A 21,793-nucleotide genomic window follows, 5' to 3' on the forward strand; every position below is an offset into this window, starting at 1 on the left:
GTAATTCATATTGCTTTGTTCATCTATATACATCAAATAAACACCTTTTTTCACCACCTAAATAATCTCTAAAAACAAACAATTCAATTAACTTGGTTATGAAATCTGTGCAGTGACATCCCAAGAGCTGAAATGCAAGGTCACTGATCCACAACAGTCTCATGACAATTTTAAAAAAAGATAAATATTTACATCTGTAGTGTCTCACCACAGAATAGGATGTAACCCAGCCATCACAGATAGGAAAAGAGGTGCAAACCAGAGGATTTTCATGAGACAAACAGACCATGTTCTGTCTAAGCAGAACACAAATTGTTTTAAACAGCAGCAGGCTTTCAGGTTGCTGCTCAAGGACTAGACTAGAGTTGAGTGTTAGTGAGCCCAGGACTAAGGCTGATCTCATTTTTATTGTTTAGCTGGAGGGTTCAAGTTTCACCTTCATTATAATGAGCAATATCTTATTTCCCATGTAGAACCACTGAACTGGGAGCCAAGCCCTTGGAGTAAAGGAAGTGTTCAAGTGCTGGTGAGGTGACAAATGTGTGATTTCAGAGCACAGCTAAACACAGCACCAGCTGTCTCCCCCTTCTTAGCACTGATGACATTATGGAAGGTACAAACCTTAGTGTCATGAATATCCAGGAAGGCAAGTGCAGCACTCAGATCAGCTGCTTGGTCAAAGAACAGTTTCAGCCTTTTTTTCCATCTAAAAAGTCACTGAAAATTTCAGTTTTCATAGTATTTTTTTTCCCCTCCAAACACAGTCATGGAATTCCAAAGCAAAAAACAAAACCATAAACCAACATGTGCTGCAGTTCAGAAGGCGTAGTTTCAATGGCTAATGCAAAAGCTATAAACTCTTTCAAACTCCCTAAACTTAGCCCTTCTCAGTAAAATCATAATCAGCTCTTCTAACTTACAGCCTCTTCCTTTGTTATTAAATAGAATTCAGGGTGGTAAATCTTAGGACTTTGGAAGAAAAGTCTTCTAAATTAAATGAGAATTGAGTCAAAGTGATGAATACATAAAAATTTTTATCTGTTCTTCATATCTGCCACAGCCACCTCTGATTCCCTCAACAGCCACATTTAGCAATTTTTTCAAGTTTCCACAACTCAAATACAGATCTCCAGAAATGCTAAATAAGGAAAGCAACTGCTAAAGAAGATGATATGAGCCAATAATTCTGCAGTCCAGAGAGTCAGACAGATGAGATGACTTTCAGTTTCCTAATGGAGCCTTACTCCAGCTGAGACCAAAAAGTTGTGACATAGGCTTGCCAGAAGTCCAGAAGAGATACAGCCCCAGAGAAGCAGGATCCTGAATGAGATGTTCTTTGACATGAGTCAATTTGCAGTTCAATATTCCAATGATACAAGGGACAGAAAGAATTACACAGAGCCTTTGCCAAGGCACGGGAGCTGGTAAGCTGCACAAAGCTCATCATGATGGTCTATTATCAGTTCAACAAAATTATTTATTACTGGGACCTATGAACTCAAAGGCTTTTTATAGGAGTGTTCATTTGCCCTCCACAGACAGCACAAGAAACTGAAGTCAAATGTGCCACACATATAAATCAATAGCAGACAAATTGATTCTCAGGGAGGGACATGTCCAGCTTTTTACTCTGTCCATGTCATTGGCATTTTAAATGGGCTTTTTCTGTAGGAATGCTGCAAAGTTAAAGCCAAGGCATTACTGCTTCCCTAGGTGATGCCACTGAGGAGCACACAACTGAGGAGTTTCCCTGGTCCTCCACGCTTCTCCTTGAAACCTTTGATGAGGGTTTTCTACCGTGTCCCTCCATTCCAGTCTAAACAAAAATTATCACTAACTTGGGTATTGAGAGCATCTCAGCAGCCTCTGAGCTCAGACAAGCTTTCAGAACACAGTGCTGCCTGTGGGACACAAAGCTCCTTTTGTATTGTCAAAGTAAAAGGTTATCTGCAATGAGCCAGAGATAACTCCTTGGAAAAGAATGCTTTCCTTCCAATAACCCCTCCCCATGAGAGCTATTTCTCTTCACTTCCTTTAACACTTTGCACAGTTTGATCTCTCTGTTTCCCCTTATTACAATATTACAGTCATTGCTGAAACTGTGCTGGCCCCATACTATGGCAGTGATGCAAAAGAGAATTTACAGTAGAGCTTTTGAAAATAAAAAAAATTATGTTTTTTCTGGAACAAAAATGACATAAATAAAGAAAAGAATAATCCATGCTAAAGGTCTCAGCTCAAATAAAACTTTACTGAGGCTGTGCATCATGAAAGCTTGGACTTCACCACTATATGACTTCCAGGAAACCTGACTGCATTTTGTCATTTCCATCCCCTTCTACATCCTAACTGCCAAGTTTTGCAATAAAAACCGTAGAGAAACCTCACTTTTCTCTCTGCCATTCCTCATCAGATGTAGGTTATAACCAATGAACTTGAGGCTTTGAAAAAAATTAAATATGTCTCACCTTTAGTAGACTTCAGTCCTGGACTACTCTGGCAGGCTCCTGTTCTGCTGTTTGTGTCCAGTTTCTTCATAAAGTCTTCACTGCTTAAATCTGTGCCCAGCACACACCTCAAGTGAGTTGCTGTTTCCTGGAGAGAGCATCCACCCGAGCCATACTTCTCCACACCTGTTAAAATTAATGGTGCTCTTATAAAAAGGGAAACCCAAACAAACAGAAACACCACACCACAAAAAACCCACACACACAGGGGAACAACTGGTAATTTCGTTCCCAAAAAACCCCAAACCAATAAAAGTGCTTTGGGTTTTTTTTGTTAATCAAGGAGAAATCTGCAGGTACCGTCCATGTCCTTTAAGCTGGGTAAGTGGACATTGCCTAAATGGGTGGCTTGGTTGGATAAAAAATTGATCTTTACCTGACACACACTGTAGTTTTGCCCAGGTTACAGTTAAAATGTAAAAGCAACATGACAAAACACAAGAAAGGAGCATTATATTTTAGTCCCCCAGTTCTCAAAATACTTTGGTCCTTCAATGTTCTCAATCTACTTTTCTTTTCCTTTGGTTTCTTGTTACAAGCAGCAAGACCAGTATTAAATAATAAATTGGTATATCTTAACAACTGGGTTCAAGTTTTTCTATAGCCTGCATGCAGATTTGCAATCAGGTATTTGAGAAACATTTTGCAGCACATGGCACATGAAAATTGTTAACAATATTCCCAGTGTAACTGTACTAGAAATCTACCTTCTGTGTAGAACTGTTACAATAAAACCTCTGAATGTCCTGATTTCTATAATAAAAAGTCACAAATGCATACACACTCAGTTTTTACCCCAAGAAAGCAGGACCATCACTTAAGCAGTCAAACAGAAAAATATGAGGAAAAAGCTTTGCAGAGTTTCTGTTACAAATGTAATTGTTTTATGTACAACACTTAATGTTGTACAGATATGGCAGCAAAATGAAATTTGAATCCTGCCTGGGAGCGTGTGTTCATTACTCAGAACTTATTGCCTGCTAACAAAATGGCTTTATATCAGATCACAAATTCCAGGGTTTTTTTTAAGTCTCTAGATACCTTGAACTGGACATTTTTAAAAATGCTGATGTTAGAAAGACCAAAAATATACCTGGAAATTTTTCTTTTTATTACAGAAATGAGGGTTTTCAAAGTCAACACTAATATTCCACAATATTGATAATTAATGAATCTAAGGATTAAAGACATTTATTGTCACAGCACATGTCACAGTTGAGACAGCCACCAGCACACAGAACATCATCACATAATTTCCAAAAGCTTCAACCCATACACAGTAACACCATACCAGTTCAGAAGGCTTTGTGTGTCCACCCTTCTTGTCCTTTAGCCCAACCTTTTATACCCCCATGTTCACACATTGCACCTGTGTGCCTCTGTTCCCTTTGGGATTGCTCAGTGCCCCTGGGCACTCCATGGCTCATTGCTGTCAGTGCTGCTCACCTGCTTCTCACAGCTGGACCCACTGGGGATGAGGCTCAGCCCAGCCCCACTCCCAATTACCACAAACTCTGTGCCTACAATTTATTCCTTTGCAATCTTATGAGAAAGGAAAAACTTTGAATGCCAAATCCTAATGGTTTTGAGGACAGAGGTGTTTGGTCTAGGTGAGAGTAGTACCACTATAAATGAATAAATTTTCTCCCAAGTCATTTAATTCTCCTCTGAAGAGCTCCTCCCTCCCTAGCGACTGCTGAGATTTCCATTTACTTCATGTTTACTCTACACTCCAGAAAATTGCCAACTCGCCTCTGAGCCATCCTATTACAACCTTGGGCTTTTCCCCTAATGCTCTTATCTTTTCCTTCAGTAATTCTGGCTTGAGAATAAATGTGGAGCACAAAACAGAAATAAAAACTGCTTTTACCTCTTCATATTATTAACTAGATATAGGAAAGTATGCAAGATTCTAAACATAAGATTTTAGTAGAAGGACAATGCCCTCAAAACTGGCCTGCTCCTCTGCCCCCTTTTTAAATTAATCCACCAATAACATAAACCCCTATATATAGTAAAGAAAAAACCTTTAGAATATCCCCTGGATTCACATTAAAACCATTGTGTTAAAATTCACAATACTTGGTGAACACAGTACAAATATAAATAATTTCAAAATACGCTGTATTAGAAATCTACTAAAATGTCAAATCTATAGCTTGGATTTTAAGTTTTCCTAAAAGGCTTGAACCTCCCTTTGAAAATGCTCTCTATTTCAAATGTAAAAGTGGACATTTAGAGACACGTGCAAGGAAATTGCACTGTACTAAAACCACATAAAGATACACTTTTCTGATCAGACAGAAATCACACAAAGGACTAAGGTGATATATGAATACACCAATGACTGGGGGAAAAACCAGAGCATGTGCAGAAATGTTTAGTGAGTGGATAAAACCACCAATACTTGAAAATAAAGCAAGGAAATTATTTTCTTTTAAACCAGAAATGCATGTGAATATTTACTTTCGTAAGATTAAACTATCATTTAATGGCAAATGTTCCCTGTTCTTACAAATAGAAATCAGCCGAGTTTCTCTGAATTGCTGAAAAAAAAAAAAGTTTGCAAGTTATTTTCCACTCAGATATATGCATAGCTCCTCATTATAGATTTTATTTTGCAATTTGTGGACTTCAACTCCGACTTGTGTAAAATTCACCCACCACTTAAGGCTTATTTTAATTTATTGGGTTTTTTTAATTGCCAAGCCTCAAAACTTCTTAAAAAGCCAGCACATCTAAATGCAGGAAGGCTGAGTGTATTCCCTTTCACCTTTTCATCAGTTTCTCTCTGGACATTTGCAAATGTGTATTAAAACACTTAGGCTGCGCTTATATCACAGAAAACATCAAATTCAAGTGGTTGTGGATTTTGTGGGTGACAAAAAAATCTGCTTAGCTCAAGAAGGCATTTATGTTGCTCAGCTCTTTTCTCAGCTGGTGGAAAAGAGGAGTAAGAGGCAATAGGAGATGGAGAGATGGATAAGGCAGAGATAAGGCGTGTGGCTGCTGAGCTGCAGTTGCTGTCTGAGCACTTCTGCAGAGTTTAGGAAGTTTTCCACATTAGCTACGCTGTAGCAATAGGTACTTTCAGCGCATCCAGCTCCATTAGAAAGTCAAATAAGAAAGGATGAATGGCAGGAGATGAAAGACCCAGTTTAATTCAAAACACTTCTTTCCTCATTCTGAAGTGTTTGTATAAGTTTAATACATGGAGTTATAGAATCCAACAAATACTGACAATCAGCATAAGAAGTAGATGATTAATAGCTTAAATGCAGGAAAATGTAGATTTCAATGGCACAAACATGCCCACCACCCAGTGATTAGCAGCAATGACTCCCAGTCCACTATCAGCTACCTCTGTAGCAGACACCCACCCCATGCTTCCCCAGCAATTCATGCATTTTGAAAGGTTTAACAAATTCCTTAGAGGTACAAGGGTAGCTTTCATAACCGAAACCTACACCTAAACAGGAAAGAGGATTATATTCACATCAGACCAAAAAAATTATTCTATTTTTCCTGTATCTTAGCTTAGTTTGATGTCAGCGTTCTCAAGCCTTTTCTTCCTGGAAGAAAATAGGCCAACACTGGGGACAAGTAAGTTCAGCCTTCTACAGACTCTTTCTGCAAACACTGCTCCTGATAATGAGGCTGTTTTGTGTGCCAACATCTGGAATGACACCACCACAATTTGAGTGTACATAGGCAACAGATATTTTCTTAGGTGTATAGTAACTCAAGCACAGAAGTACTTAATTTTCTTTCGGATCTGATTGTATTGAAAGGCTTTATGAGCTTCTGGACATCTGCTAAGCAGTTTTCTCCTAATGTTTATTTTTCTGATTTATATACAAACGAAGCAACATTTGTTGCTCACCATCCTGCAGCAAACAGGCACCTGGGATCAATTCTAAACGAGGTGATTTGTTTCATAATCACTGGGCAAATTTCCTTCTTTCATGTGCTTCAAATAAGTTAAGAACAAAATAAATATTAGATTTTATGGGTTGCATTTGCAACCTAGATTTGCAATCTAAAAGGTATTCAGATGAGTGAATCTGCTGAGAATGATATTCACCAAATTACTCCTTATTTCACCAAATCACATTCATTCTCTTCATTGTAAAACCATGTTCCCCCACAAATTAATGCACCAAAGAAACAGGCTGAGAGAAGCCAAGCATGAGTCAAAGTAATTACTAGAAATTTAGCATAACACAAAGGGACCTCTTGGAGCTTTCTGGCCCAGGAACAAATGTTTGCTCTGCTGTTAACCCCCACGAACAGCACTAGATCATGACCTCACTGACACACTCGTGCATGTCTCCTTCTGGAACAGGGTTCTTCAACAGTAACTTCATTTCAGAGCACTGAGACTTTACACAAGAGTCATTAAAAATACAGTATTTATTGCCTAGACATTACAACTTAAAGTACATCGACCCTGGCATACACAGTAACCTTGTTTTCTGGCTTAGTTCCCTACACAACATTATTTGATAATAAACTGCACAGAAAATGAGATCTAAACACAAAACTAATTCAGAGATGTGCAGCTGCTGGTTTTCAACCACATGTACTACAACACTTTATTTCTCATGTGAAACAGCTCTGAAGAGACTGAGCTGACAGCACTGACCACACCACCACATGGAATCATAGGATCAGCCTGTGAAATTGTGTTGAATTTTTAGCTAATAATCCCTCAATACCCAAACAAGAGGTGACTCTATTCCTCTAATAGACAGAGCAATATGTTCACTTCTGGCTTCTCTTGTTCTCCAGCTCCTACTTTGTTTGGAACTTACTTTTAGTACTGTGGGTGCAGAGAAGTTGCAACTTTCATAGTACTTCATAGTACTTCATGTACTTTGCCACAGAATTCTGCTACACTTTTCCTTCTGCACAGAGGAGAGTACACATGCCAAGCCTGACACTCACTATTAGGCTAATTTGGAAAAATGCATGTAGAAAATTCCCTTGATCCAGTCTGCAGCTGAGAGCCCAAGCCTATCTTCTGATTGTTGTAAAAGTGCTGAGGTTCCTGAATTCATTAACTTCAGTAGGTGTGACCTGAAGATGCCATTAAACAGCTCCCTGTCTGAAAAAGCTGAGAGCAATAGCTTTGATACAAATCAACTTTTCCTGTATGTACCAACTCCTGCACTTCAGTTTGATGTCAGCTTGACAGGGGAGCCCAGTGCAGTGCTGGTAAGGGATCCCTCCACTGGCAGTGTGCGTGCCCCAGTGCCCAGCTGCTTTCACTGGCAGGGGACCTCTGCTTCCCTCCAGAGGGGAAAGGTGCTTGGTCTCATGGATTCTTTTCTTGCCTTCAGCACAACTGCCACAGACATGCTGTAATTCTACTATTGTCTGTTTATATGCAGCTGAGAATCTGCCCCACACTTAGGGCTCTTATTATGCGGTCTCCTAATGTATAAAGGGATCCACTGTGGATTTCCATTCCATGAATATAAGGAAGAAGCCAGCCCATCCCTTTTTTTTTGTTAAGTATATAGAGGCAGGTTATTTCATACCCTTTTACAGTATCTTCTGATGGGCAGATCTTGAATCACGATAGTTTTACACAAATTAACAGCTAGTGCAGCACAGGCCTCAACATGTTACATCAGCTTAACATGTTCTCTGAAAAAAAGCCACTGCCATATTTCATTGTCAGGAAACAGCAAAGACTTCAAGAAGAAATAAACTCAGCAAAATGCTCTTAACAAAACTGATCTAGACTGCACTTACAGTCACAGTCACACTACCACAAGAGTTTTAGCTCATTCCTCTGTTGACCAGATAAATAATGTGCACGTATAATTACAGTTAAAATACATGGAATTTAGAAAATATATTTTTTCTCCTTTATCAAAAACTGCCATCTTCTTTGGAACTGTTTGCTAGTAAGCCCACGAAGAGGCTGTGGTTAGCTAAAAACAAATTTAAATTTACTTAGTGGGAAAAAAAGCATAAAATTAATGATCCTTAAGATAATTTTTAAATTATATATAAAAAATTTCAAATATCATTACCTTCCAGACAACATAATGTTCAGATGCTTTTAATAAAGCTCTGAGCAGGAGATACAGATATCTGAATTTTATTCTCTTCTTGTCTTAATATTTGCTCAGAGGTATTTACTTTATTGTTTCTACTTCTTCTGGCCTGCCTATACACCTTTAAACAATGCCACCTAGAGACATTAGGCATTATTTCAAAACTAAACATATCATATGTGAAAGCCATCAGAAAACCAGAAAACACCCCATCCCCACAAACTATTCCTGTCCTTCCCAGAGCCCCGTGGTAGCAGAGCTGTGCTCACTTTAGCAGAGGCATCTCTCGGGTAGGTATCATCGAGTCTGACAGCAAACCCACCACTGCTGAGTCCACCACTGAGCCACGTCCCCGAGTGCCACATCCACACATATCTAACAAATCCCCAGGGATGGTGACTCAAACGCTGCCAGGCACAGCCTGTTCCAATGTTTGACAACCCACTCAGAGAAGAAGTTTGCCCTAAAATCCAGTCAAATCTCCCCTTGAAGCAACTTAAGACCATTTCCTCTCATCCAGGCTTGTTACCTGAGAGAAGAGACCAAGCCCCACCTGACTACACCCTCCTTTCAGGTGGCTGTAGGGAGTGCTAAAGTCTCCCCTGAGGCTCCCTTTCTCCAGGCTGATCCCCCCCAGCTCCCTCAGCCACTCCTCCCAGGACCTGTGCTCCAGACCATTGCCCAGCTCTGTTGCCCTCCTCCGGACAGGCTCCAGCACCTCGCTGTCCTTGCAAGTGGGGAGCGTGGGGCAATTCCTCACTACAGACACATTTATCATCCTCTGAATCTTAACTTCTGTTAAGAAACACAGCTCTATTAATCTGATTCTATTCTTGAGTGAAATCTTTTCTTTGAAAGAATAAGTATGGGAGAGCAGCAAGTTTTGCCTTTTTGCTGTGGGAATTTGCAGTTTTTGTAGCCTGACCTTGTTTACAATTTGACTCAGTTCACATCGATTCAAATCTCTTACTGCATTAACTGTAACTCACAAACTGTATCTATATGTTGCATTTCTTTTTCCCCATTGGAAATATAAACTCCTTTGAGCAGGGATTAAATCCTCAGTACATGTGAATATTGTTTGAAACACACAGCTGTGGATAGAAATACTGGTTATTGGCTGTACTGAAATATTCAGTAAATATATTAATATTCATTTTTGACTACATTCAATGCTATTTAAAAAGTATCTCCAAGCTTTCAATTTAGTGAAAGTACTTAAGTAACCAAGTACATACTGCAAAATAATTAATAAAATGTGCGAAAATCAAAGAGCTCATGATCAAATGAATAGATTAAAGATTATTTATTCAAAATATTACCAAATATATGGGAGTATAAAAATATTCTCAAAAGCTGAAGTCACTTCACAGGTTCATGAGCAGAAAATTTCATGTGAATAATAATAATGATAAATTCTGGCTTAAGTTTTTAAATCTAGGAAATTCATTCCCATAGTCATAATATTCCAAACACAACATACTGTATGGGTATCATGTAACAGTGTTGTTCTTTTCTTTTAGAAAATACTCCCACTTTTAATTTTCAATGAGAGGCACAACACAATTTACACTTCATTGATGTTTCAAAACCCTAAGCCACCCTCCTTCTGACATTTCCCATTCCCCCATCCTCCCTGTGGTATATTCCCTGTTAACCTCAAAGGAATAGCACTTTACACTCCATCTTTTTAAATTCACTTTGCTTGATCTTCAGCAACCAGAGACAGACACAGTATCCCAAGACAAATTCTCAGCAACTCTTTATGCAACTGTGCTTCTTTCCCGGTGAAATCCCCTGCTGAATAGGTAATAAATTTGTTTTTCTCAGTCACCCTATGATCCACTAATACACTTCCTTGTTCCTCTCTCATTTTCTATGAAAACATTGCCACCACTGGTAGGAACCTAGTTGTTAATTTCAAGAACATAAACTTTTATCTGGAGATTAAATGTATTCAGTATTCACAGCATTTTGACTGTGATACAGCTGAAGGACACCCAATTTAAAGCAAGCAAACAGAACAGTGAGCCTCCTCCTCTCTGACAGTGCCACTCAATTCACAGCAATGAAGAGAAAAGGCACTAAGGACCCAGCATATCAGACTCTTTTCTTATTATTCCAGTTAAACTGTAATATGGAATGGGAAAACAAAGCAAAAGGAAGAGTTGAAGCCCACTTAAAGCAGGGAAAGGTCATGCCATGCGTCCCAGTATCAATATCAACTACAAAAAACAGTATCACTTGAGAAATAGAAATGTTTTTAATACAATTACTAGCAGCACAAATTCCATACACCATCATAAATAATGCTTCCCAGCAGCCTCCTACATCTATTTCTGGGGAAGTCATTATTGCAGTATTGCTGTGCCAGGGCTGTTAGAGGCAATGTGGGCTGACATATCTGTGACAAGAGGCTGCAGCACCCGGGACGTGAGTGACAACGCACAGGCTCACCAGGACTGAAATAGAACGGTGCTGGGCACAAATTACTTCAGATCATACCCCTTGTCTCCCTCCAAGAGTCTGCAGCTCTTCCCAGGGCACCTAAACCACTTTCTTATTCATTTTCCTGCCAAAATTATTCAGACACAACTGTACTCTCCCAGTAAAGGTCACATATTTAAAGAAGGTAAAAACTTTGACCATTTTTTGGTATGTCTTGAACCGTCTTTCAGAAAACCTTGAACCAAAAAGGCACAATACAGATACCACCATGAACGTGAAACAGCAAAGATAAAATTAAGAAGTCACTTGAATAAGCAAAAATACTGTGGCAGATAAAAGTAAGCCCTAGCTTTTAATCTCTCAACAGAAAAGCAGGATTTTGGTTTTGTGGCCAAATTTAAAATTCAGAATATACAAATTTGAATTGAAATAGCAATATCTTTTTACTGTCAACTAACTGATGTGGTCCCTCCCTCAAGTCTAAACAGTTACTCTTGTAAAAAGTCTTTTTATGCCTCTCGTTCATTTGGATTAGACTTGTCCTATTTATTCAATAATAAATTATTCAAGCATTAAACCATCTTGCTGTTTTTCCATGGCAGTTGTTGGGTTGTATTTAACTTCACTTCACTTGTCCTAAAGTCACTATGACACCAAATTCACCATTTTTTAAAATAATTATCACTGAAATTAGTTAAATAAGGAAACATATACAAGACACATCTTTTACATTACTAAAATCAGTTGTGCTTCCATCCCTTCCAGTTTATATTACACTACAGGGATGAACTCAATGCAAGACAAGAACATGTTAAAGTTTTGTGACTGTTTTGTTGACTTTCCCTTGAGATAATGTTCTGTGGAGACAATTGTGTATTGCTTCTTTACTTTCAGAGCAGATGCACCTAGAATACACTTATGAATTCTAAATATTAGTAGTTAAATATTAAGTAATAAAATGCTGTGTCATTAGAGCAGACTAAAGAAAATGCTGCTATTCAGGTTTCAGATAAGTATACTCCTTTTACAAATTCCAGAACACTGGAAGTAAAGGGGCCATTTTTTCATAACAGAACTTTTCAGCCCCAAATTATTTACTTGAAAGTGAATACAGTTACAAGTTCCAACTCAGCAATCACTCTGCCTTTTAAGTACCAACACGTCATTCCAGCTGAGATGTACATATTTATTTTTTGTTGTCAAATACATCTTTATTAATAAATATCCACACAGACTTTCCACCTCAAACTGCTCTTCTGGAAGGACAGAGGAAACACTTCCACATAAACATTTTTTATATAATGCAATATTATTGGACTTAAGAGTTCTTTGCTGGGTCTGCATTCCATCAGTATGATTTCAAGGAACCTTTCAGGTACAACCCTGGTAACTGCATTTTTGGCAAAAAATGAGTGCTTTCTATCTGTTCAGAAAACACACCAAAAAATTCTACCAATCCACTATGATTTTGTTTCCATCTATACATTCTTTCCCTTGGACTGGCTTATTCCCAGGTCCATTTCATGAAACAATTTGATTATTCATACTGGTCAAAAGAAATTGGACTCTTTTTGGGTTTTTTTTTGGGTAGGATGTCCTTGGCGTTATCAAAAAATATTTTTAAAAAGCCACTGGGGGACAGTTTGTCCTTGGATAGAGTGTGCAGAGTGTGCAGCTGCAGAGCAAGAGAAAGAGAAAACAATCAGTGCTAGCTGCTACCAATAGAAATCCCCATTAATAGCAGTTTCATGGCAAGATGTTTGTGACATGGCCATCATTCACTTCCTTGGAGAACAGACTTCAGGATGATGAAGCTGGATAGGAATCCATCTGTCAGGGGGTCAGGAACCAAAGAGAACCACAACTCCACACAAACTTCCTTCCCAGCACAAGCAATTATAATGCAATCTGGTGAGGCAGAGCCCTGGCTAGAGTGTGGCAGCTGAAACCAGATGAAAACACTTTACTGTCTTTAAAAGACATGTAAGTCCCTTGTTTAACGTATTCACCTTGAACAGTTGATATTTAAGAGGTTGTTTCACATCCTAACAATTCTCAGATGACATTTCCTATTGACTGCAAGCCTGTTCATATTTCTGGACCCCCAGTGTCCAGTGCTGCTGTTGAAAATTTTTTCATACCCCCCATTAAAATTAGTAATTTTAAATTTACTTTCTACCTTTCCTACAGCAGTATTCCCATAGAATTCTGAAAGCCAAATGTTAACTCCCATGCAAGATTTTAAATTTCTGTCCTTGGTTAGCAGTGATTTCCCTTTGTCCCTGCTTTCTCCTAGGAGCACACGAGCCAATGCCCCATTTCAGTGCAGGCCAGCACAATAAGTGCTGTACCAGGGCACCTCTGGGGAAAGGGTTTGTAATTAACTGCAACTGCCACAGCTGAGAGGGCACAAAGAAAGCCTTTGTGGGGATTTCAGGAACTCTCCAGATATTTCATAGTAAGAACCCACTTTTGCTTTCATTTTATGCTAAGTATGTGCATTCAGAAAAACCTCCCACTCGGTTTTCTGCACTAGAAAATTGTATTTTGTATAAGTGCAAATAATGGGACACAATAAGAACTCATGAGGCCATCACAGCTTCCACCATGGTTACAAAATGGTGTTAAGGTGGCTGTTATTGCTGAGATATCCAGGCTTGTATTGAACTTTCTAACATCCAATAACTATTCAAAAAAACAACAAGAATCTGTCTGTAAACATTTTGTCTGTGGAAGACATTGTCTCTCAGTGGCCAAACTACTCATGTGATACTGAATTCTAGTGCATCCACAGCTGATAGCAGAATTTATTCTCATCCTCTGCTCATGACTTTTTTTCCCCAGTATACATGATTACATTTTTTTTCATGAAAGGGAGGACAGTAAGTAAATAGAACTGAAAGAAGGAATCCAAATCTTTGTCCCTGCTGTGTCTTCTTATAAATATTACACATGTACACATTATGTATATTTTTCTGCCAATTAGTCAAGTATAATACCCAGCAAAGAAACATAGCATGACCTTCACAAAAAACAGCTTTCAAGGTTTTTACTGTTTCCTTACATCCATCCTGTACTAGCAAGTTACACCTATTTGAGCTGTGACCAGGTTTCTAAAAGTTAAATAAATCCAAGGAGGGAAACTGCATTGGAATGTTTAGGATTAGTCTCATCATTAATTTGAGCCAAACATTTTATAAACCTAACATCTGCCTGGATCATTCATTCCATTTGCTGACGGGAGGTTCCAGGTCACTCAGGCATGTTTGCAAACGTAAATGGGCCCAATTCTAAAGGTTTCTCAAGGTTGGTTTACAGAAAATGAGGTTTCCCTACACCTCAGAGAACTATTAAAGCATAAATATTCATGCTTCTCATTATATTTTTAAGTGCAGAAGTTAATATTCAACTTTCCTGTATGGTAATCTATAGAACACAGTAACCAAAGAGCTTTTTATTGCCTGTAAAATTAAACTGAGAGGCAAATTGAAGCACAGATCAAATGAATATTCATCTTTATGAGCAAAAGACAGGAGCAAATTTTGAAAAATATAATTTTAAAGCCAGAATTTAGTGCTGTATGTTTTATTTAAAAGGTGAACTGACACAGGAAAAAAACCCGAAATCCAGGTGTTAGAAGACTTTCATAATTTTTATGTCTACTATTAAATTCAGGAAAACTCAAGAAATTATTTTCCCTGCAGATAGCATTTTAAAGTATTAGAGGATTTTGTACTGTTTACCCAAATCATTTGGTAATGCACTTTTCAGTACCTGTACCCATATAAATCTTATGTACCCATTTTCTCTATTTTAATCCCAGCACTCAAGTTAAATGTCAAGATTAAAGGCAGATCTTAAGCACACAAGTAATCTCCTTTACAATGTGGGTATGGAGCTACTAATCTCAAATTTGTAATCAGATATATTTCTAAATCTTCTTAGAAATCAGGTTTAAATACCTCAATTCAAATCTTGAGCAAAGGCTGAAAACCAGAGTATAGATTCATAACAGTTCATAGGCTCCAAGTTAACCAGAACCTGTGTGACCATATGAGCCCAGCACCAAATATGAACTGGTTTATTCTGTGGCCAACTCCTATTATTCAGGTTCTCACATGAAATTTAAAATAACAAAGGCTTCTGCAGCTTTTGCTGCATCCACAGTACTTGGAAACACAGACTGAAGAGGCCTGGGTGTTACTTTGGTCACTGTAAGCCTCTGGAGTTCCTGTTTGGCTTCATGGAAAGACTCTCTTTGTCTAGTTCAGATATCTCTAAAAATTGCCTGAAAGACAGAATTTATCTCCTTGTCATTGTACATGGAAAAAAACTACAAACTTGCTATTAAATCCATTGTTACTAACTAGATCTCTGCAAGCTGCAAAACATCCTCACAAAGAGTCCCTAAGGTTACAGCCAAGGTTAGAGTGAAATCAATTCCAAGTAATATGAAAAGGTGCTCTGATTCCTATGAAACATTAAAACTGGAGCAACACTCAAAAATAAAATATTCAAAATAAATATAAAAGAAAGACAGAGCATGTTTTAAGTGTTTAAACAGGTAAACTTCTTCAAAGGTAAAAGTACTTCTGTTTATTTTCATAAAACCATAGAAAGAGGTCATTGAAAAAATTATAAATAAATTATTGCAGCAGAAGTCAAAGTCCCTGGTCACGTTTGGAGGGGAAACATGCTTAATGCAATTCAAATTAAAAACATTACTTCTCAAAAATAGTACTGGAAAGATCCTCCTTGCATTACCAAATAGATCACAAGGGTTTTCATAGCTAACAAAAACAGTATTAGGATTTATTTCACTATATTTCAAAACAAAAGAGCTAAACTCTTTTACCATTTACTGACAGTTTTCACTCTAAGGGTAACTAAGCCCTGAAATCTGGAATAAACAAGAACAATGTCCCCAGGCCAAGTTAAGCCCCCTGAGCAGGTTTTCAAAGAGAAGCATTTCAGTCTCACATGAAGGCTCTGCTCTGCACTGGCAACAGAACTGCAGTTAATGCAATTAATTCTTGTGTCACAGGACCTGTTCTCCACATCTTTCCACAAACTCCTCTCTTGATTGTTCAATGACCTGTCACCCTTCAGATCTGTGCACAAACTACATGGTTCTTTAGCAGGCTACAAGTTTATCTAAAGAGGGTTTTTTTAAGGTTTTTTTCAAATCAGTTCATAAGTAATTTATTTATGCATCTTACACCCCAATTATCAAAGCAATGTGCAATCTTGATAGATTTCCATAAACAACTCTGACTGCACAACAAATAGAGCCCCTGCATTTACTACCAAATCTTTACATGGGGCTCCTGTCTATCCTTCATCAGCAAGAGTTTCACTGTCCTGCTCAAAGCTTCTCTTTCAGCTCCCCTTGATGAAACCCTCTCTTGCCCAGTCTGCCCTCCCAGCTCCACCTCTCTTGGCCAAGGTTGCTGCTGTGCTCTCTCCTCTGGACTGATCTCTGCAACTCCCTCTTCTCTCTCCTGCAATGCTCAGCCAAAAGGCAAAAAATAGTTTCTCATGCCTTTTGAGGTTACCACAATACATCTGATAAGACATTTTTTTGTAAAAGATTACATTTTCTTGTAGTTGCACAACAAAGTCTTAAATTCTAACTGCAAATAATGTCATTGGACATAAAATTCTGGCAATCTTTCTTACTTTCTGCAGTGCAATAGGCATGACAAGCTCCTTGACTTATGTTGGAGGGAGAGCAGAGAGCACACACATGACAGCAAATGAACACAGTTGTTTTTCTTGACCTTCAATTCCAATAATAGTTCCTAACACCGAGGAGTTCCTGAGAACAGCTGTTGTTGTTCCACTGCTTTGCCTCTTCAGGTATAATGGGTTTTTCATAGAATCCTTGGAAGTAAGGCTTTACTCAAAAAAACCCTTCACAACTTCTCTCATTAAACAAGGGAACTTCTCATCAAAGTCATAGGCTATGTTCATAGCAGCTAGGACTTCCTCCCTCATGTAAAGAAAGCCAGCTGCCTGTTTTGTAGATGAATTCCAACAAAAGCAGCAGTGGTTAAAACAGAAAACCTCGTAGTAAGCAGCAGTATTTCACAGATCTTTGATACGCTAATGTCTCGACTACAGACAGTAAACACAGTTTTCCTGCATGACTTATTTCTTTAAACAAAAGGAGAATGTGACCCAAATGAATTCTGAAACACCAGGAGTCCAAAGCACCTTAGACATGGAACAAAGGCCTGAGAGTCTGTTTCTCTAGTGAGCACTCTTTTTCAGGGTTTGGAGGCTGGGAAAATTTTCTCTGTGTTCTTGAAAGCTTTTATCTTAAGCTGTAAGGAAAACCTGTCCTGTTTGCTTCACCAACTGCAGCTCAGGTGGTTATATTATCAACGTATTTTCCTTTCATATAAGCTTTTAATAAGAAGTATCTGTTGAGCTCAGTGAAAATACTGTTTTATAAGCATATATAATAATGTGTGATAAAAATTTAAACAGAAGATATATGATAGACTAAATCATGCATGAAGTATGGAATGTAAGATAAAAGCATATTCCTGATTAGCACAAATATTTATTTCATTTGGTCAAGTTTAAAAATTCCAATTAAATGCCTTGAGTTACACCAAAAATTTGCAGGAAACTATTTTCTATATAGTTCAAATGAAAACAGTTGCAGATTTCTGGTCTAAAGCATCTCTGAATAGCTAAAATAAAATACAGAAGTCCTACAATGCTTTGTATCCAAGGTGAAAAGTCAAATCTGAATCTGTTGATTTCCCAGCTTTGTTCAATACATGGATTGCATTAAAATCCTTCCAGGAAATGCACAATAAAATCCTGCAGTTTTCTATTCAGTTCGAACTACACTCTGACAGTAGATTGTGCATATGAAAGTGTTATTTAGATTTCTGTTATCTACCACAGCTAACCCTAAGCTGTAACAAATTTTTAAGCACTATCCTTTAAAATCCCCATAGTTTTCCTATCCACTGCTCAGGCTTCACAGGATATTCTCTCTACTTCTTGCAAATTAATATTGCACATGAATGTGTCTCAGTACCAGCAATTTCTACAAAATTGAACCGGAATTTAGCAAATTTCTCTTTTAGTTTCACAAAGGCAGACAGCATTCCCTCAGCTCCCAGCATCTCGTAATCAAGCAGAGAGCTGCTCAAGCTTTCCTTCTCACTCCTTTGTCTTTAGTGTTGCCTTCACATTTAAATTTTGTGCAAAACAAGCACTGCATTTGTTTTGGTGATGAAGTTAAGAGAGCATCCTCTATTAAAAGCTCTGAGTAGCTCTAGGAACCACTACTGTACAGGCAGAGCAGCCCTGTGAGATGTACCTACCCATGGTATGAAATAAAATTTGTAACTCATTAAGAGAAATTATTAAGATTAATGTGCATATTTTGACATATTTGTGAATATAATTACAGAAAGAAGCTATAAAAATCAAGCTAGAAATTAGAATGGATTATTGAACTAAAATGCAGGGGTTTAACAAGTTGCCTGAAATTGGGATTTTGTTAGAACTCATACATAGTAAAAACTAATCTGTGATTAACATAAAGCTTCCATGGTTACAATACCGCCCAACGTACTCACAGCACAATGAATACCTTTACATCACTCAAATTTTCTGAGCCACAAAATACATCAGGAAGAGTTCCTAAGGCTTTCCTGATTTTTAGTCTGGAACTACTGAGGATTTACAAAAATCAAACATAATGAAACAAAGCTACAAAGTGATTGTAGCTTGCAAAACATAGGTTGCAGCCGAATTTATCATTTCTGGGAGAGGTTTTTCATGGCAGGTTAGAGAAAGAGTGAAATGGTTTCTTACTGTTTACATGCTAAGGGAAACATAATATGCATAATATGCACAAGGGCAGAGTCTTGAAAAAAACAGGTTTGGTAGCAGGACTGAAAAATAAAAGTCTCTGCTGCTGCTGGAGGATCAGTATATAAAGAAAAGAGGACTGCTGTCATACTCAAACCTAAGATGAATCTTACATCACTGGAGCATTAAAAATATTTACACTAAGTACTTGCAATAGTTGATATTAGAATGACAGGTCACGGTTCCAGAACCACCTCCTTTTTAGAAAAAAGGCTCCCTGCCATCACAGTGCTTTACAGAAATGGCTCCTTCTGTAGATGGGTGCTTTGTCTACAACAGCCATTTCCAGATGCACACAGTTCACATCTGCATGGCCTCAGCAGGTGCTACTCATTTATTGCTTACAGGCATTTTGTGAAAAGCTACTCTGGTTTTCTTCTGAAAGAGACAGGATAAGAATAAAGAGAAGAAACTGGCTTCTAAGCTGGGTAAGCAAGAGCCAACACATTATGCAAAGAACACGGCTATTGTGTGATGTGAAAGGAAATTACCCCGAGCCAGGGCTGCTCCCCCTTCTGCGGGTTCCAAGGTGTATGAAGAGAATCAAATCAGTGCATCTGGATACAGACAGGAGAAAACAAGAAATGCAGGATGGACAGAGCCAGAATAGTAAGGCACTGTCTGCCAAAAGTAGCTATTGCAAAGGGAGAAGTGGTAATTAGGGACAGCCATAACCATCTCTTCTACCTGGAGAAGCCATCAGGCACCCTGGCTACAGTGTAGGCACTAATTACAGTAATGAGGCTGCAGCACATCTCCATCACCACTCAGTGGCAGGATGTGCCTGCTTTGCTGCCCTCGGCCCCTCCGGCTCAGCCTCACTCAGCGCCGCTGCGCTCCGAGCCAGCACTGCCTGAGCCAGGGCGAGGCTCAGCCTGAGACTGCACCTCGAGAGGCGTTCAGAGAAACTCTGCTCATGGCGCTGCTGTAATAGAGAGGACAAATGTTTCACCCAATTAACTGGTGGGCCACCCTCATGTAAAATTTGAACTGATCAGACCTGTCAAATATTCAAGCTGAACCACCCAGCTCATAATGACTAGCAAGTTCTGCTCATTCATTTTGCGCGAGTCTAGATGGAAGCATAAGTGTCAAACTGATGTGTTGATACATTAGGATAGGGGAATGACAGAATCTACTCTTAATCAGTGAACCTTGCTGGTTTCCCTGAAGCAGAATCCCCTTTTAAGAAACTAATAGCTGGTTCAGACCTCAACAACTATGCCACTCATCTGCAAACATCCTTCATCTTCAACAGTGAACAGCTTTATTAAGCTGTTGCTCTAGCAGAACAGATGCTACTCATTAACTTTACCCAATTATTAGTCACATAACACTAGAATGCTTTTCAGATACTCATATATCCCTCCTCAAAAATCAAGTAATGATAGCTTTATTATTGACCAGCACAAGATTCAAAATCTTTTCTCCCAAGTTTTCAAGAAAAAACAAATTGTTTTCATATGAGATGAAGATCATTATACACATAATTGCCTGACATTTTAGGGACTGTTTGTCACTTCGGGAGCTGCAGTGTAGACCTTCATTTCTTTCAGAACACACTGGGAAAACTCCAGCTGATACAGGATGCCTGCAGCAAAATTAATCACCAACAGAGAAAAGCTGCTGTCGTGCTGCCCTTCTTTAGAATCCATGCTGACTTCTCAAACTTTCCTTTAAATTCAAGTTTCATAAAGATGTTTATTCTTGTACAGAACATTCTCCAGGGCTATGACCTTATTTGCTTGAGGAAACATGGGTCCCTTATACTCTCCAATTACATGTTCTCGATAGCTTAGTCAATTAATTATGCAAAATAGAAACAAAAGTCGGCAGATAGCACAATCTTGATAAATTCTAGTTTATGGGGGCTGCTGATATCCAGCATCCTGTTCAGTACCTAAGAGAAAATAAAATGCTTTGAGGGATTTTCTTCAAGGCTTCAAGTGCATCCAAAAACATTCTTCTGCGCCGGCTCTGTTGCTCTTCCTCGCACTGAACTTGTTACAGATCATTACACAGAGAAGAGAATGAAGAATAATGTACTTTGATATAGAGAAAAGACTGAAGAATAATTTTAGTAGACAATAGTAGACAATATCATTCCTCTTCACACTTTGAGTGATGGGACTCAAAAAGGCTACCATCAAAAGGAAGAAAAGGTAAGAACAAATGCTTACAAGCTCATTGTAACAATGACAGGGTATAGAACATAAGCTGTTAGCAGCAATGGTTGTATTTGAAAGTTATATACTTCCTGACTCAGCACTGGGTCTTTGGACTTTAACACATAATAGTAATTATCTTGAAATCAAAGCAAGAAGGGAAACTTCCATTAGTTGTATCTTCTCAACTGAAAATATTAGAGGTACCATAATACACACACCAGCACATCTAATTGCGCTGTAATACTGACCAATTTCCCACTCAATGCTTGAAAAAAAAAAAAATTCTCTGTTACTTTTCCTCTTGTTCTTTGTTCTATGGTACATCCTTGCTTTGATTGCTCCTACCCTGCTTCCTCCTTTTCCCTGCTTTCAGTCTCCTCACAGCTCTTTTCCAAGACCTAGCAATCACATCTCCAGGGAAGACTGTTTTTAAACATGCTGAAGTGAATCAACAAACAGCAGTACAATCCTTTTTTTCTTCCATTGGTTAATTGAACTGTTCTAAATACAAGGCTCTTTTATAGCTATAATGACTAAAAAGTACTGACCAAATCCAAAAGTCACCTCAAAGGAACAGTTTTCCTAAGTTACCTCCAAACAGCCAGTGCTAGTCTCCCAGAAATTCACATTACAGCTCCTGCCACATATCTGCAGTTACAAGTAAGTAGAGCTGCAAATATTTGGAACACCTACTATTTAATCA

At 38.4% G+C, this 21,793-nt stretch overlaps 1 long non-coding RNA gene across 1 annotated transcript in view; it reads right to left on the reverse strand.

The window, feature by feature from the left end:
• Positions 1–21,793, reverse strand: part of LOC128792508 (uncharacterized) — a 323,910-nt gene that overhangs the window by 254,318 nt on the left and 47,799 nt on the right. The window contains exon 2 of the long non-coding RNA XR_008432428.1: positions 2,469–2,633. This is a non-coding gene — a long non-coding RNA (uncharacterized LOC128792508). The remainder of the gene's footprint in view (positions 1–2,468; positions 2,634–21,793) is intronic.

Source organism: Vidua chalybeata, chromosome 9 (genome assembly GCF_026979565.1).
Source record: "Vidua chalybeata isolate OUT-0048 chromosome 9, bVidCha1 merged haplotype, whole genome shotgun sequence".
NCBI classification, from domain to species: domain Eukaryota; kingdom Metazoa; phylum Chordata; class Aves; order Passeriformes; family Viduidae; genus Vidua; species Vidua chalybeata.